General features: G+C 48.5%; 1 long non-coding RNA gene across 4 annotated transcripts; it reads left to right on the top strand.

Moving 5' to 3' along the window:
• Positions 1 to 3187: 3187 nt before the first annotated feature.
• On the top strand, positions 3188 to 13387 carry LOC111187886 (uncharacterized). Of its 4 annotated transcripts, XR_016395052.1 has the most exons (6): positions 3205 to 3750; positions 3916 to 4003; positions 5351 to 5454; positions 5951 to 6100; positions 7136 to 10071; positions 11523 to 13387. It is a non-coding gene; the product is annotated as an uncharacterized LOC111187886 (long non-coding RNA). The 4 variants fall into 4 exon arrangements; XR_016395050.1 differs by lacking the exon at positions 11523 to 13387 and having other exon boundaries at positions 3188 to 3750; positions 7136 to 10406; XR_002648299.2 differs by lacking the exons at positions 5351 to 5454; positions 11523 to 13387 and having other exon boundaries at positions 3191 to 3750; positions 7136 to 10406.

Consider the following 13387-nt stretch of genomic DNA (forward strand, 5'->3'; position numbering starts at 1 on the left):
CATCTTTAATTTCTTTCATCAGTGTCTTATGGTTTTCTGCATACAGGTCTTTTGTCTCCCTAGGTAGGTTTATTCCTAGGTATTTTATTCTTTTTGTTGCAATGGTAAATGGGAGGGTTTCCTTAATTTCTCTTTCAGGTTTTTCATCATTAGTGTATAGGAATGCAAGAGATTTCTGTGCATTAATTTTGTATCTTGCAACTTTACCAAATTCATTGATTAGCTCTAGTAGTTTTCTGGTGGCATCTTTAGGATTCTCTATGTATAGTATGTCATCTGCAAACAGTGACAGATTTACTTCTTCTTTTCCAATTTGGATACCTTTTTTTTCTTTTTCTTCTGTGATTGCCATGGCTAGGACTTCCAAAACTATGTTGAGTAATAGTGGTGAGAGTGGACATCCTTGTCTCATTCCTGATCTTAGAGGAAATGCTTTCAGTTTTTTACCTTTGAGAATGATGTTTGCTGTGTGTTTATCGTATATGGCCTTTATTATGTTGAGGTAGGTTCCCTCTATGCCCACTTTCTGGAGAGTTTTTATCATAAATGGGTGTTGAATTCTTTCAAAATCTTTTTCTGCATCTATTGAGATGATCATATGGTTTTTCTTCTTCAATTTGTTAATGTGGTGTATCACATTGATTGATTTGCGTATATTGAAGAATCCTTGCATCCCTGGGATAAATCTGACTTGATCATGGTGTATGATCCTTTTAATGTGTTGTTGGATTCTGTTTGCTAGTATTTTGTTGAGGATTTCTGCATCTATAGTCATCAGTGATATTGGTCTGTAATTTTCTTTTTTTGTAGTATCTTTGTCTGGTTTTGGTATCAGGGTGATGGTGGCCTCATAGAATGAGTTTGGGAGTGTTCCTTCCTCTGCAATTTTTTGGAAAAGCTTGAGAAGGATGGGTGTTAGCTCTTCTCTAAATGTTTGATAGAATTCACCTGTGAAGTCATCTGGTCCTTGACTTTTGTTTGTTGGAAGATTTTTAATCACAGTTTCAATTTCATTACTTGTGATTGGTCTGTTCATATTTTCTATTTCTTCCTGGTTCAGTCTTGGAAGGTTATACCTTTCTAAAAATTTGTCCAATTCTTCCAGGTTGTCCATTTTATTGGCATAGAGTTGCTTGTAGTAGTCTCTTAGGATGCTTTGTATTTCTGTGGTGTCTGTTATAACTTCTCCTTTTTCATTTCTAATTTTATTGATTTGAGTCCTCTCGCTCTTTTTCCTGATGAGTCTGGCTAATGGTTTATCAATTTTGCTTATCTTCTCAAAGAACCAGGTTTTAGTTTTATTGATCTTTGCTATTGTTTTCTTTGTTTCTATTTTATTTATTTCTGCTCTGATCTTTATAATTTCTTTCCTTCTGCTAACTTTGGGTTTTGTTTGTTCTTCTTTCTCTAATTCCTTTAGGTGTAACGTTAGATTGTTTATTTGAGATTTTTCTTGTTTCTTGAAGTAGGCTTGTATAGCTATAAACTTCCCTCTTAGAACTGCTTTTGTTGCATACCATAGGTTTTGGATCGTCGTGTTTTCATTGTCATTTGTCTCTAGGTATTTTTTGATTTCCTCTTTGATTTCTTCAATGTTCTCTTGTTTATTTAATAACGTATTGTTTAACTTCCATATGTTTGTGTTTTTTGCGTTTTTTCCCCTGTAATTCATGTCTAATCTCATAGCGTTGTGGTCAGAAAAGATGCTTGATATGATTTCAATTTTCTTAAGTTTACTGAGGCTTGATTTGTGACCCAAGATGTGATCTATCCTGGAGAATGTCCCGTGCACACTTGAGAAGAAAGTGTAACCTGCTGTTTTTGGATAGAATGTCCTATAAATATCAATTAAATCTATCTGGTCTATTGTGTCATTTAAAGCTTGTGTTTCCTTATTTATTTTCATTTTGGATGATCTGTCCATTGGTGTAAGTGAGGTGTTAAAGTACCCCACTATTATTGTGTTACTGTTGATTTCCTCTTTATAGCTATTAGCAGTTGCCTTATGTATTGAGGTGCTCCTATGTTGGGTGCATATATATTTATAATTGTTACGTCTTCTTCTTGGATTGATCCCTTGATCATTATGTAGTTCCTTCCTTGTCTCTTGTAACATTCTTTATTTTAAAGTCTATTTTATCCGATATGAGTATTTCTACTCCAGCTTTCGTTTGATTTCCATTTGCATGGAATATCTTTTTCCATCCCCTCACTTTCAGTGTGTATGTGTCCCTAGGTCTGAAGTGGGTCTCTTGTAGACAGCATATATATGGGTCTTGTTTTTGTATCCATTCAGCAAGCCTCTGTCTTTTGGTTGGAGCATTTAATCCATTTAAGGTAATTATCAATATATATGTTCCCATGACCATTTTCTTAATTGTTTTGGGTTTGTTTTTGTAGGTCCTTTTCTTCTCTTGTGTTTCCCACTTAGACAACTTCCTTTAGCATTTGCTGTAGAGCTGGTTTGGTGGTGCTGAATTCTCTTACCTTTTGCTTGTCTGTAAAGCTTTTGATTTCTCCACTGAATCTGAATGAGATCCTTGCTGGGTAGAGTAATCTTGGTTGTAGGTTCTTCCCTTTCATCACTTTAAGTATATCATGCCACTCCCTTCTGGCTTGTAGAGTTTCTGCTGAGAAATCAGCTGTTAACCTTATGGAACTTCCCTTGTATGTTATTTGTCATTTTTCCCTTGCTGCTTTCAATAATTTTTCTTTGTCTTTAATTTTTGCCAATTTGATTACTATGTGTCTCGGCGTGTTTCTCCTTGGGTTTATCCTGTATGGGACTTGCTGTGCCTCCTGCACTTGGGTGGCTATTTCCTTTCCCATGTTAGGGAAGTTTTCGACTATAATCTCTTCAAATATTTTCTCGGGTCCTTTCTCTCTCTCTCTCCTCCTTCTGGGACCCCTATAATGTGAATGTTGTTGCGTTTAATATCGTCCCAAAGGTCTCTTAGGCTGTGTTCATTTCTTTTCATTCTCTTTTCTTTATTCTGTTCCGCAGCAGTGAATTCCACCATTCTGTCTTCCAGGTCACTTATCCGTTCTTCTGCCTCAGTTATTCTGCTATTGATTCCTTCTAGTGTAGTTTTCATTTCAGTTATTGTATTGTTCATCTCTGTTTGTTTGTTCTTTAATTCTTCTAGGTCTTTGTTAAACATTTCTTACATCTTCTCGATCTTTGCCTCCATTCTTTTTCCGAGGTCCTGGATCATCTTCACTATCATTATTCTGAATTCTTTTTCTGGAAGGTTGCCTATCTCCACTTCATTTAGTTGTTTTTCTGGGGTTTTATCTTGTTCCTTGATCTGGTACATAGCCCTCTGCCTTTTCATCTTATCTATCTTTCTGTGAATGTGGTTTTTGTTCCATAGGCTGCAGGATTGTAGTTCTTCTTGCTTCTGCTATCTGCCCTCTGGTGGATGAGGCTATCTAAGTGGCTTGTGCAAGTTTCCTGGTGGGAGGGACTGGTGGTGGGTAGAGCTGACTGTTGCTCTGGTGGGCAGAGCTCAGTAAAACTTTAATCCGCTTGTCTGCTGATGGGTGGGGCTGGGTTCCCTCCCTGTTGGTTGTTGGCCCGAGGCAACCCAACGTTGGAGGCTACCTGGGCTCTCTGGTGGGGCTAATGGCGGACTCTGGGAGGGCTCAAGCCAAGGAGTACTTCCCAGAACTTCTGCTGCCAGTGTCCTTGTCCCCACAGTGAGCCACAGCCACCCCCCGCCTCTGCAGGACACCCTCCAACACTAGCAGGTAGGTCTGGTTCAGTCTCCTATGGGGTCACTGCTCCTTCCCCCTGGGTCCCAGTGCTCACACACCTCTTTGTGTGTGCCCTCCAAGAGTGGAGTCTCTGTTTCCCCCAGTCCTGTCGAAGTCCTGCAATCAAATCCCACTAGCCTTCAACGTCTGATTCTCTAGGAATTCCTCCTCCCGTTGCCGGACCCCCAGGTTGGGAAGCCTGACGTGGGACTCAGAACCTTCACTCCAGTGGGTGGACTTCTGTGGTGTAAGTGTTCTCCAGTCTGTGAGTCACCCACCCAGCAGTTATGGGATTTGATTTTATTGTGATTGCACCCCCCCCCACCGTCTCATTGTGGCTTCTCCTTTGTCTTTGGATGTGGGGTATCTTTTTTGGTGAGTTCCAGTGTCCTCCTGTCAGTGATTGCCCAGCAGCTAGTTGTGATTCTGGTGTCCTCACAAAAGGGAGTGAGCGCACATGCTTCTACTCCGCCATCTTGGTTCAGGGCCTCTTCCATTCTTTTTTATGGCTGAGTAATATTCCATTGTATATATGTACCACATCTTCTTTATCCATTCATCTGTTGATGGACATTTAGGTTGTTTCCATGTCTTGGCTATTGTAAATAGTGCTGCAGTGAACATAGGGGTGCTTGTATCTTTTTAAATTAGAGTTTTTTTCAGATATATGCCCAGGAGTGGGATTGCTGGATCATATGGTAGCTCTATTTTTAGTTTTATAAGTACCCTTCATACTGTTTTCCATAGTGGCTGCATCAATTTACATTCCTACCAACAGTGTAGGAGGATCCCCTTTTTTCCACACCCTCTCCAGCATTTATTATTTGTAAACTTTTTAATGATGGCCATTCTGATGGATGTGAAGTGATACCTCATTGTAGTTTTGATTTGCATTTAATAATTAGGGATGTTGAACATCTTTTCATGTTCTTATTGGCCATCTGTATGTCTTCTTTGGAGAAATTAGATGACTACATTTAATGAGGGAGAAACGGTCAACTTAGAATCACCTCCATCAACATCAGGCATTGTGGTTTCTCATGACACTCATGTTCTCAAGCTCTTACTCAGTGCCAGGCACTCTGTGCTAAGAGCTTCACTCCCAGGAAAGCCCCATAGGAACTGTTTACTATCCCCTTTTACAGATGGGGAAAATGAGGCCAAAGAGGGAAGCAAACGAGCGTCAGGGTTGAGCTGCCACATAGCCCATCTCATGGCACACATGCACTGTTCCCTCTGCCTAGAACGCCCTTCCCCACCCTTCCTGTATTTGTTGTATAAATAGGAGGATAGATGGACCATGAATGATAATAACAACTCCCTGTCCCCAAGCCCTTTCTCTGTGCCAGGCACTGTGCTAGGTGCTTTACATGTATTGATGGTCACAAGAACCTTATGGGTGAAGAACCAGGTACAGAGAGGTTAAGTAACTCACCCAACATCACACCAGCAGAGCTCCAACTTGCTCCCTGGCAGCTGGGGCCACAGGATTCCCTGCTACCCCACACTGCCTGGGTGACCCCTGGCCCATCCTACTCCCTCCCCCCTGCCCCTTGCCAACTCACTGGGGCCCAGGAAGGGGTCCTTCATGCAGGCCATGTGCAGACCGTGTGACCCTGGAGCTGAGTGGACACGGGCAGCAGAGCTGGAAATGGCAGAGCTCGTGGCCCAGAGCTGGCTCCTCCTCTTGCACAGCAGGTGGGAGTGCTGCCCTGTCCCCTACCTATGGATGCCAGCTGGACGGGACAGGAGGGGAGGGCAGTTTCTGTTGAGTCATTCCCAGTGGAACCGAGTCACGGTGTGGGTGGCGTAGGGGTCAGAGAGCTCAGGTTCTGGTAAACTTGTTATTATCGTGCTCCTTAGCAAATCTGCTAAGGTTACACCTCCTGGGGTGCTGGCGGGGCACATGGGGGACCTTGGAGGCTCCACTGTATGGATCCTAAACAATATGGTGGGGCAGAGCTAAAATTAACAATGGGAAACCACCAGCTCCTCTTGCCCTCTAAGGAAAGGGGGCTAACAGGGTCTGTGGGCTTCTGGGGAGCACAGAGCGCTCATGCCCATGTTTCATAAGAAGGGAACCGGGCTGCACAGAGCTGGCCCCTTGTGAGAGGGGTGAGGTACAAGGGGCCTGGGGGCAGGCAGCCTGGGTCCAGATCAAGTTCTACCCTTTACACTCACTATGTGATCGCAGGCAAGTCGCTTAACCTCTCTGTGCCTCCAAAAAACCCATCTGAAGAAACTGAGATAATGACAGCACCTGCTCCCCAGGAATGAACGGACCTGGCACGGGGCACCAGGACCTTCAGCTTACCCCTTATAGTCTCATCAATGACCTTACCAGGTAGGCGTTGTGACAGCCATTTACAGATGAAGGAACTGAGGTTAAGACTCTCTCAGGGGCCACGCAGAGCTAGTGAGAGGTAGAAACAGTCAGGGTTCAAACCTGAACAATGTCCTTGTCTCGGCGTCAGCTTGCTCCTATTTATTTCTGAGCCCTCTGAGCCCGCCACTATGTGTGGCACCTGTTAGATGCAGTCGTTGTTGTCAAGCAAATAGATAGAATGGGTTGGGGAGGGGTAGTGAGCTCCCCATCACTCCAGAGGTATGCAAGCACAGCCTGGGCATGGTAGGGGCCCTCAAGCGTTGGATTTGGGGTTGAACTCAGTGCTATTCAAGGCCCTTCCCTGCCTCCCTAGATCATAGAGCTCATCACTCTCTTTCCCCGGGACACAGGGATTCTTTGGCTTGTTTTACAGTGGGGAAAACTGAGGCCCAGAGCCAGGATTTGCCCAAGGTCACTCATCCAGCTCCAGGTGAATCTGGGCTGGGGCCTCAGTCAAGGTAGATGGTCAGCGGAACCCACCTCACACCACCCCAGGCACAGGGAGTCAGAAAGGTGGGCTCCTGCCTCTGAGGGACTAGAGAAAGGGGGCTGGGTGAAAAGGAGGACGCAGGCCCTCGGACAAGGCAGGGCAAATCCTGGAGCCAAAGGCAGGTTCTCCGGGGTGTGCGGGGCCAGGGAGCAGGCGAAGGCCACCGGAAATGGCAACCTCTGACTCCTTTTGGTCCCTCGTTGGACAAAATGAACAAATGAGAACCCAGAGAGAGATTCTTTTGTCCCGAGACTGTGATATCATGCAGTGCACAGGACTGCTGAGAAAGGAAGAGGAGGGGGAGTTGGGGCGTGGGCCTGGCAAAGCCTGATGCTCCAGCAAAGGTGGAGGACGATTCACACCAGGTGGGAGTTTTCTGGCCCTACTCAGCCCCCTTCCGGCTCCTGCCTCACACCAAAGTCAGAAATAGCTGTTATTTTCTACGCATTGGGGATGCACAAAGCCCTGTTCACTCATTATGCTCTGCATTTATCCTAACACAGCCCTGTGAGGTAAGCGCTGGGAATACCATCACCTTCATTGCTTCAGAAGAGGAGACTGCAGCCAGAGAGGTTAAGAAATGCCCGAGGCCACACAGCCGGTGAGAGGCAGAGCTGCTGGCTGCTGGGTCCCAGGTCTTTGCCCCACGTCACCCAGGCTCTGATGGCCTCCTTCTGGGGATAGAGGATGCCCTCCCTTCTCTCCAAGGTCATCTCATCTGAACTTCAGGGTGAGAGTATCTCAACCTCAGCATTCACCTTCTGGAAAATGACTCGTGCTCTGGCCAAGAAGCTGCAGTCCTCGCCCAGGACGCGGGGCAGGTAGCAAAGCGGCCACCACGGTCAGCTGTAAGCCTTGGCCACCCACGTTGATCACCCACCCAACGGGAATCTCCTTTTTTTTTTTTTTTTTAAACCAGCTTTTGGGAGCTAGAGCTCACATTCCATATACTTCACACCATCAAAGTGCACAGCGGAACAGTTTTAGTCTATCACAGAGAAACCATCACCACAATCGCTTTCAGAACATTTTCATCACCCCCAAATGAAATCCTGTATCTCGGGGCAGTCACTTCCCATTCCCCGCCCTCACTGCCCATCCCAGGCAACCACTAATCTACTGTCTCTATGGATTTGCCTCTTCTGGACATTTCTAGAGATGGAGTCACAAGAATTGTGTCTTTCGCAGGCACCTCTTTTTGAAGCCTCATAATCACCTCTTGCAGGAAGACTGTGTTCTCTCCATTTTATAGGTGAGGGAATCGTGGCTCAGAGCGATCAAGTGACTTGCCCAAGGTCACCCAGCTCGGGAATGGTGGGCAGATTTGGACCATGTCTGTCTGGCTCCAGAGACCCCAGGCCACCCTCTTAGGCCTCAAGCCCAGAGTTGCCTGACAGCTTCAGGGGCCTGAGGTTAGGGGTTTGGGGGCAGGAGGAAGGCGGAAAGGCTAGGGGTGTTTGTGGGTGTGGAAGCCAGGGCTGGAGGGGCAGAGAGCCTAGGGGAGGCACTGGGTCCCACCACCACACAGCAGGACGCCAGGGAGGAAAGGAAACTTGCAGGATAGGCCGTGGAGGCAGGAAGGGAGTAGGGTGGCCGAATTCCCCCTGGGGTGGCAGTCTGCCAGCCTCCGCCCCAGCCCCGCCCTTCCCGATGATTGGTCCAGTCACATCCCCCCCCCCCTCCCGTGACTCCACTGCCACCTCCTCCCGCTCTGGAAATAGCTCTCTGCCCCCTTGCTCCCAGACCCGGGCCCAGTAGGATGACTCAGCATGAGATCCAGAGCTGGCTGTCATTCTGCCCCCTCCTCCGCCCCCCAACCCGTCCCGTCCCTCTCTAGCTGGAGCTCCCAGGAAGTAACTACCACCAGACCCACGGCGACTGTGCCAGGATGGCCTCGGCCCGCACGCCCTCTGGGCCAGGCTCATCTTCCCTCACGCCCTTCTAGTTAGGGGGGCTCTGCTCACCTTTTACTGGAAACCCCCCTTGGGGTGCATGTAAGAACTTCAGATCCTCTTGCAACGCTCTCTGTGTTTTTTAAGTTATTTCTGTATCTTGACCCCCCCAAAAACCAAATTTTAGAATATGCTCTTTCAGGCTGCTCTCAGCTTTGGACCCCCAATCTGACCCATCCTACCAGCCCCCTTGGGAATCACCAACTTAATAAGTTTACCCGTTCATGGATGGGGAAACTAAGGTTCAGAGAGGGAAAGGGGCTTCCCCAAGGTCACTTGGCTGGGAAGGGGCAGGCTTGGAGCATGAATGTGTATCCCAGTCCCCTGGAAATGGCATTCTGAGGGTTTGCTTTTGGGCCCAGCCTGCCAGTGTGAGGAGGGGGACTCTTGATCCTTGGTGGCTTAAGAGTTAAATGATAGGGCTTCCCTGGTGGCACAGTGGTTGAGAGTTTGCCTGCCGATGCAGGGGACACGGGTTCGTGCCCCGGTCCGGGAAGATCCCACATGCTGCGGAGCGGCTGGGCCCGGAGCCTGTGCTCCGCAACGGGAGAGGCCACAACAGTGAGAGGCCCGCGTACCACAAAAAAAAAAAAAAAAAAAAAGAGTTAAATGATAGGAGCAGCTGTTCATTACACCAGAGTACCAAACTTTTGTTCAGTTCCATCCACTGGTTCATTTAGAGCCAGACAGCCTGGGTTGGAACACCAGCTGCAGCAAACTTAGTGCTCTGTGACTTTGAGCAAATCATTTAACGTCTCTGAGCCTCCCTCTCTCATCTATAAAATGGACATGATAATAATAGCCCCTGCCTCATAGGGCCGTAGCGAAGGTTAAATGAGTGAATACGCCCACAGCGCTTAGAAAGTGCCCAGCTCACGCTGAGTGCTTGATAAATGCAGGCTGTTTTGTTACTATTCCTGGCGGATGCATTATGTGGGCCGGACCCAGTGCCCCTCCCCTCCCTCCAGCCTCAAGGAACTCACTGGGAAGCGGAAGAAACTGTCTAGAAAATAGGGCTGCTATGGTCCAGAGAGGTAGGGGCTGGGGTGAAGATTGGGGCTGGGGTTGCACGACCCAAAAAGGGGGCCTGGCCCAGCCTGGGGGTCCCTAGGGAGCTCCACGATGCTGTGGAACGTGACAGCTGGGAGTCGGAGGTCGGAGTTCCAGCTCCAGCTCTGCTGCCCACCTGCTCTGTGACCTTGGGCAGGTCACTTGCTGACTCTGGGCTGCAGGCTCTTGCCCTGCATGGCGGAGGTGCCAGGTCTCCGGGGATCTGGGCAGCCAGACGTCCGGGAGGACAGCCATGGCTCTCTGGGCTATTTTTACTTGGACTGAGGGCAGTCACACACTCTTCTTGGAATCAGAACCTGAGAGATGCCAGACGGAGCCCCAAGGTTATGCAGCACGACCCCTCCTGTGTCTGAGGCTGGGCCAGCTCACTCAGCAGCCTCTTTGGGCCCAGTCTGGTCCCATCTATAAAACCCAAGGTGGGGCATCCCTCTCTCTCTGGTCCCCCAGAACACTGCACCCCAGTTATTACAACCTGACCTCATGCACTGCCACGCTTGGACACATTGCTATTTTTATTTTAAGCCGTTTAGAAAGCCACAGAAAAGTTATGAGATTGGAGATGGGGAGAAAAGCTGGGAGTGGAGATGAGTGACAGAGATGCAGAGACACAGAGATGGGGAGAGAGAACAGAGAGATGGAGATAGAAACGGACAGGCAGAGACAAAGATAGAAATGGAAAGAGAGGTATAAGTCAAACACAAGGAGACAAAAGTAGAAAAGTATTTAAAGAAAGAGAGGAAAGACCCGGGGGCGGGGCAGGGCGGGGGGGGGGGGCGCGAGGAGGGGGAAAGCAGTGGGGAAACAGCGCGGGAGGGAGGAGATACAGAGAGGAGGAGGGGCCAGGTACAGGGTCGGCCAAGCTTTCTCTTCTCTGGGCCTCAGTGGTCTCACCTGTAAAACCACATCTGAGCTAAGTGACCCCCAAGGGCTCCCTGAACTCTGATGTTCAGACCCTGTGGTGTGAGGCATCTTGAGAATGGGTTGGAGTGATGGGTCCCACCAACCTCCTAACTCTTCAGAGTTGGGTCATGCTTTGATATTCACTCCCCACTGTCAGCTCTATATAACTAACCCCATCTGGCATGTGGGAAGCTGAGGATCAGAGAGGGGCAAACATTTTTCTAAGGCCACACAGCCGACTGTGATGGGAAGGGACCTGGGCTGCTGAATGTGGTGGGGAGGGCTTTCCACCCACCTTCCGACTCCTTGTGTCTGTGGACCCATATCCCAGTATCCCCGGTGGCTGTCACATCGCCTCCCCTGCTTCATCCCCTCCCTGGCCCTCGGTGCTCAGTGGACCAGGGCAGAGGTGACCCAGCCACATACACACTTTTTCCATGCTGCCTGTGGACACTCTCTGAACAAAGGGCAAGAAGGGAACGTGTGTTCCTCACCCAGGCTCCCTTCTCCCCATTCCTCAGTGAGCTACTGCACCTGGGACTCCTTCACTAAGGAAAGAGATAAAATTCAGGGAGAAGAAGTAAAGCAGAGCCTGGGTTCCTGCTGTTGGAACGTGGAACAGTGCGCCCTCGCTGAGTGTGCTGACATCCCAGCCCTCACGGCCAGCACTGTGGGTTCCCTACCCAACAGCCCTCTCCTCAACTCCATCCCACCAGCTGCCTCCCTTTCCTTAAGAGTCTCACATTGGTTTGGGGGTTCCACACCCCCCCGCAATGATGCTCAGGGAAGATGACTCCAGATGGCCCCAGAGGCGAGTTACAGTTGCTCTCAGCCCGTCATGGTGGTCTTGCCTGTGATTGGCTTAAGCATGGACATGTGGTTGTTTCCTGGGAAAGGGAGGCTGAGAGGGAATTGGTCAGAGTGGAGGGAGAGGGGCTTCTAGGAAGTTCTTCTTTGTTTTCAAAAGGGGACATGAAGCAGAGACTTGCCTTTTCCTGCCTTTGGATGTTGAATGAGGATGTGATGCCTGGAGCTGTGGCAGCCATCTTGTGACCTTGAAAGGAAGGTGAATTGTAGAGAAGAAGACCTCACGCTGCATAAGTGACCCCGAGCTGGAGCCCCCTTGCTGAGCCCTGTCAAGCCCAAGGGCCATGAGAGGCAATAATGAAATACTGAACTGTTGTATTTTAAACCATTATATTTTAGGGTGATTTATTATACAGCAATAGAAGTCAGAACAGTAAGTGTTTCATAGATATTTGGTGAATTCATGTATTGCGTACATGATTAGGTGGACTTTTTTTTTTTTCTAAGAGAAGCTGCCACGTAAAAGAATTCAAGAGTTGCCATTGAGTAGCAGTGACCTCAGGTGCCCTGGAGTAGGTCACCTTTCCTCCAGAGAGTTCCTCAATGGCTTTTCGTAGACACTGCCACGTAAGGTGAGAGGTGAGATACAAGTGACCCAGATCTGGCCAACCCATAGCCTTTGGAACATCACCCACAACTTAGGAACCTTGCCAGCCCAGCCTGTAGACACTTAGTGGGGATTTGGTCACTTGTCTTCAACTGGCAGATCATTGAGTCTCACCTGCAGAATATCACAGAATGTCATCGGCTCTGCCTCAAGGTGCCCACAGCATGGAGGGCAGGCGGGACTCCAGGACGCAGGTCACTGGAAGAGGGAGTGTTGGCCTGTCCAGAAGGTGTATCAAGATCACAACCATGTGGCTAGTGACAGGGGCAGCACCAGAGGCTGCCACAGTGGGACAGATCGGAGCCTCTGGGCCTCTTCCCACCACATTTGCAAGGACTGGCTCCCCTTGGACTGAGTTAGCCCTGGACCCTTGGTCAATTCAGGGAGAAGAAAGGAGGCCCCGAACGAGAAGTTGGACTTCCTGCTAATTTGAAAGTGGAGGCTCAAGCTGGTTTTACTTTGAAAAATGTGGGAGTTGGGGTTCTATTTACCCCTAAGGGGATGAGGCATGTCATGCTGCTTAAATAAATCTGGAGATCCCCCGAGGCAGGGAGCGGTTAAGAGTGAACACCCTGTTATACCTACAGTAGAAATTAACACAACATTGTAAATCAACTATACGTCAATAAAATAAATTTTTAAAAAGCCATCAAAAATCAACATTATGGTGGGAAAAAAAAAAAGAGTGAATACCCTGGGTGCAATCCCAACCCTACTACTTCTCAGTCGGTGATCCTAGGCAAGTTGTCTCAGTTTCCCCATCTGTAAAATAGGGATGGTGGTTGTACTAGTAAGGGTCCGCCAGAGAAACAGAACCAATAGGAAGTATAGAGAGAGAGATTTATTTAAGGAATTGGCTCACACGATTCTGGGGGCTGGCTAATCTAAGATCTATAGGGCAGGCCGGGAGCTTAGACAACCCCGTCCCCATCACCTGCACACTCCACCATCTAGCACTTAAACCTCTTCTTGACACCCAGGCATCTTAGCCTGGCACAGATGAGCCCCCACCCCCAGAATTATCTAAAACCACCACTCGTTTCTCCTTCACACAATGGGCTCCAGCTCCATCGGAAATGGGATGGAGCTGGGACCTGGGACCTGGTCCATCCCAGCTCTACACCGTTACACCTGTTCTTCCCTCTTGCCTGATTCCCTACCATAAGGATGATAAACTTCTGCCCATCCTTCAAGACCCAGCATGCCTGATCCCCTCTAGGCAATATTGATTTTGTCTCTCCTCTCTGCTTATCACTGTGCCCTGTAGACACCTCCGTGCCCCTTTCTCTCTTTCCCTCCTCCCCGCCTCCACTCCCACCAGATTGCAAATGAAACTGGAGAGTTTGTCTTATTCCTTT

The sequence above is a fragment of the Delphinapterus leucas genome, chromosome 11 (assembly GCF_059928025.1).
Source record: "Delphinapterus leucas isolate spDelLeu-1000000601 "Yukka" chromosome 11, BTC_Dleu_Yukka2, whole genome shotgun sequence".
NCBI lineage: Eukaryota > Metazoa > Chordata > Mammalia > Artiodactyla > Monodontidae > Delphinapterus > Delphinapterus leucas.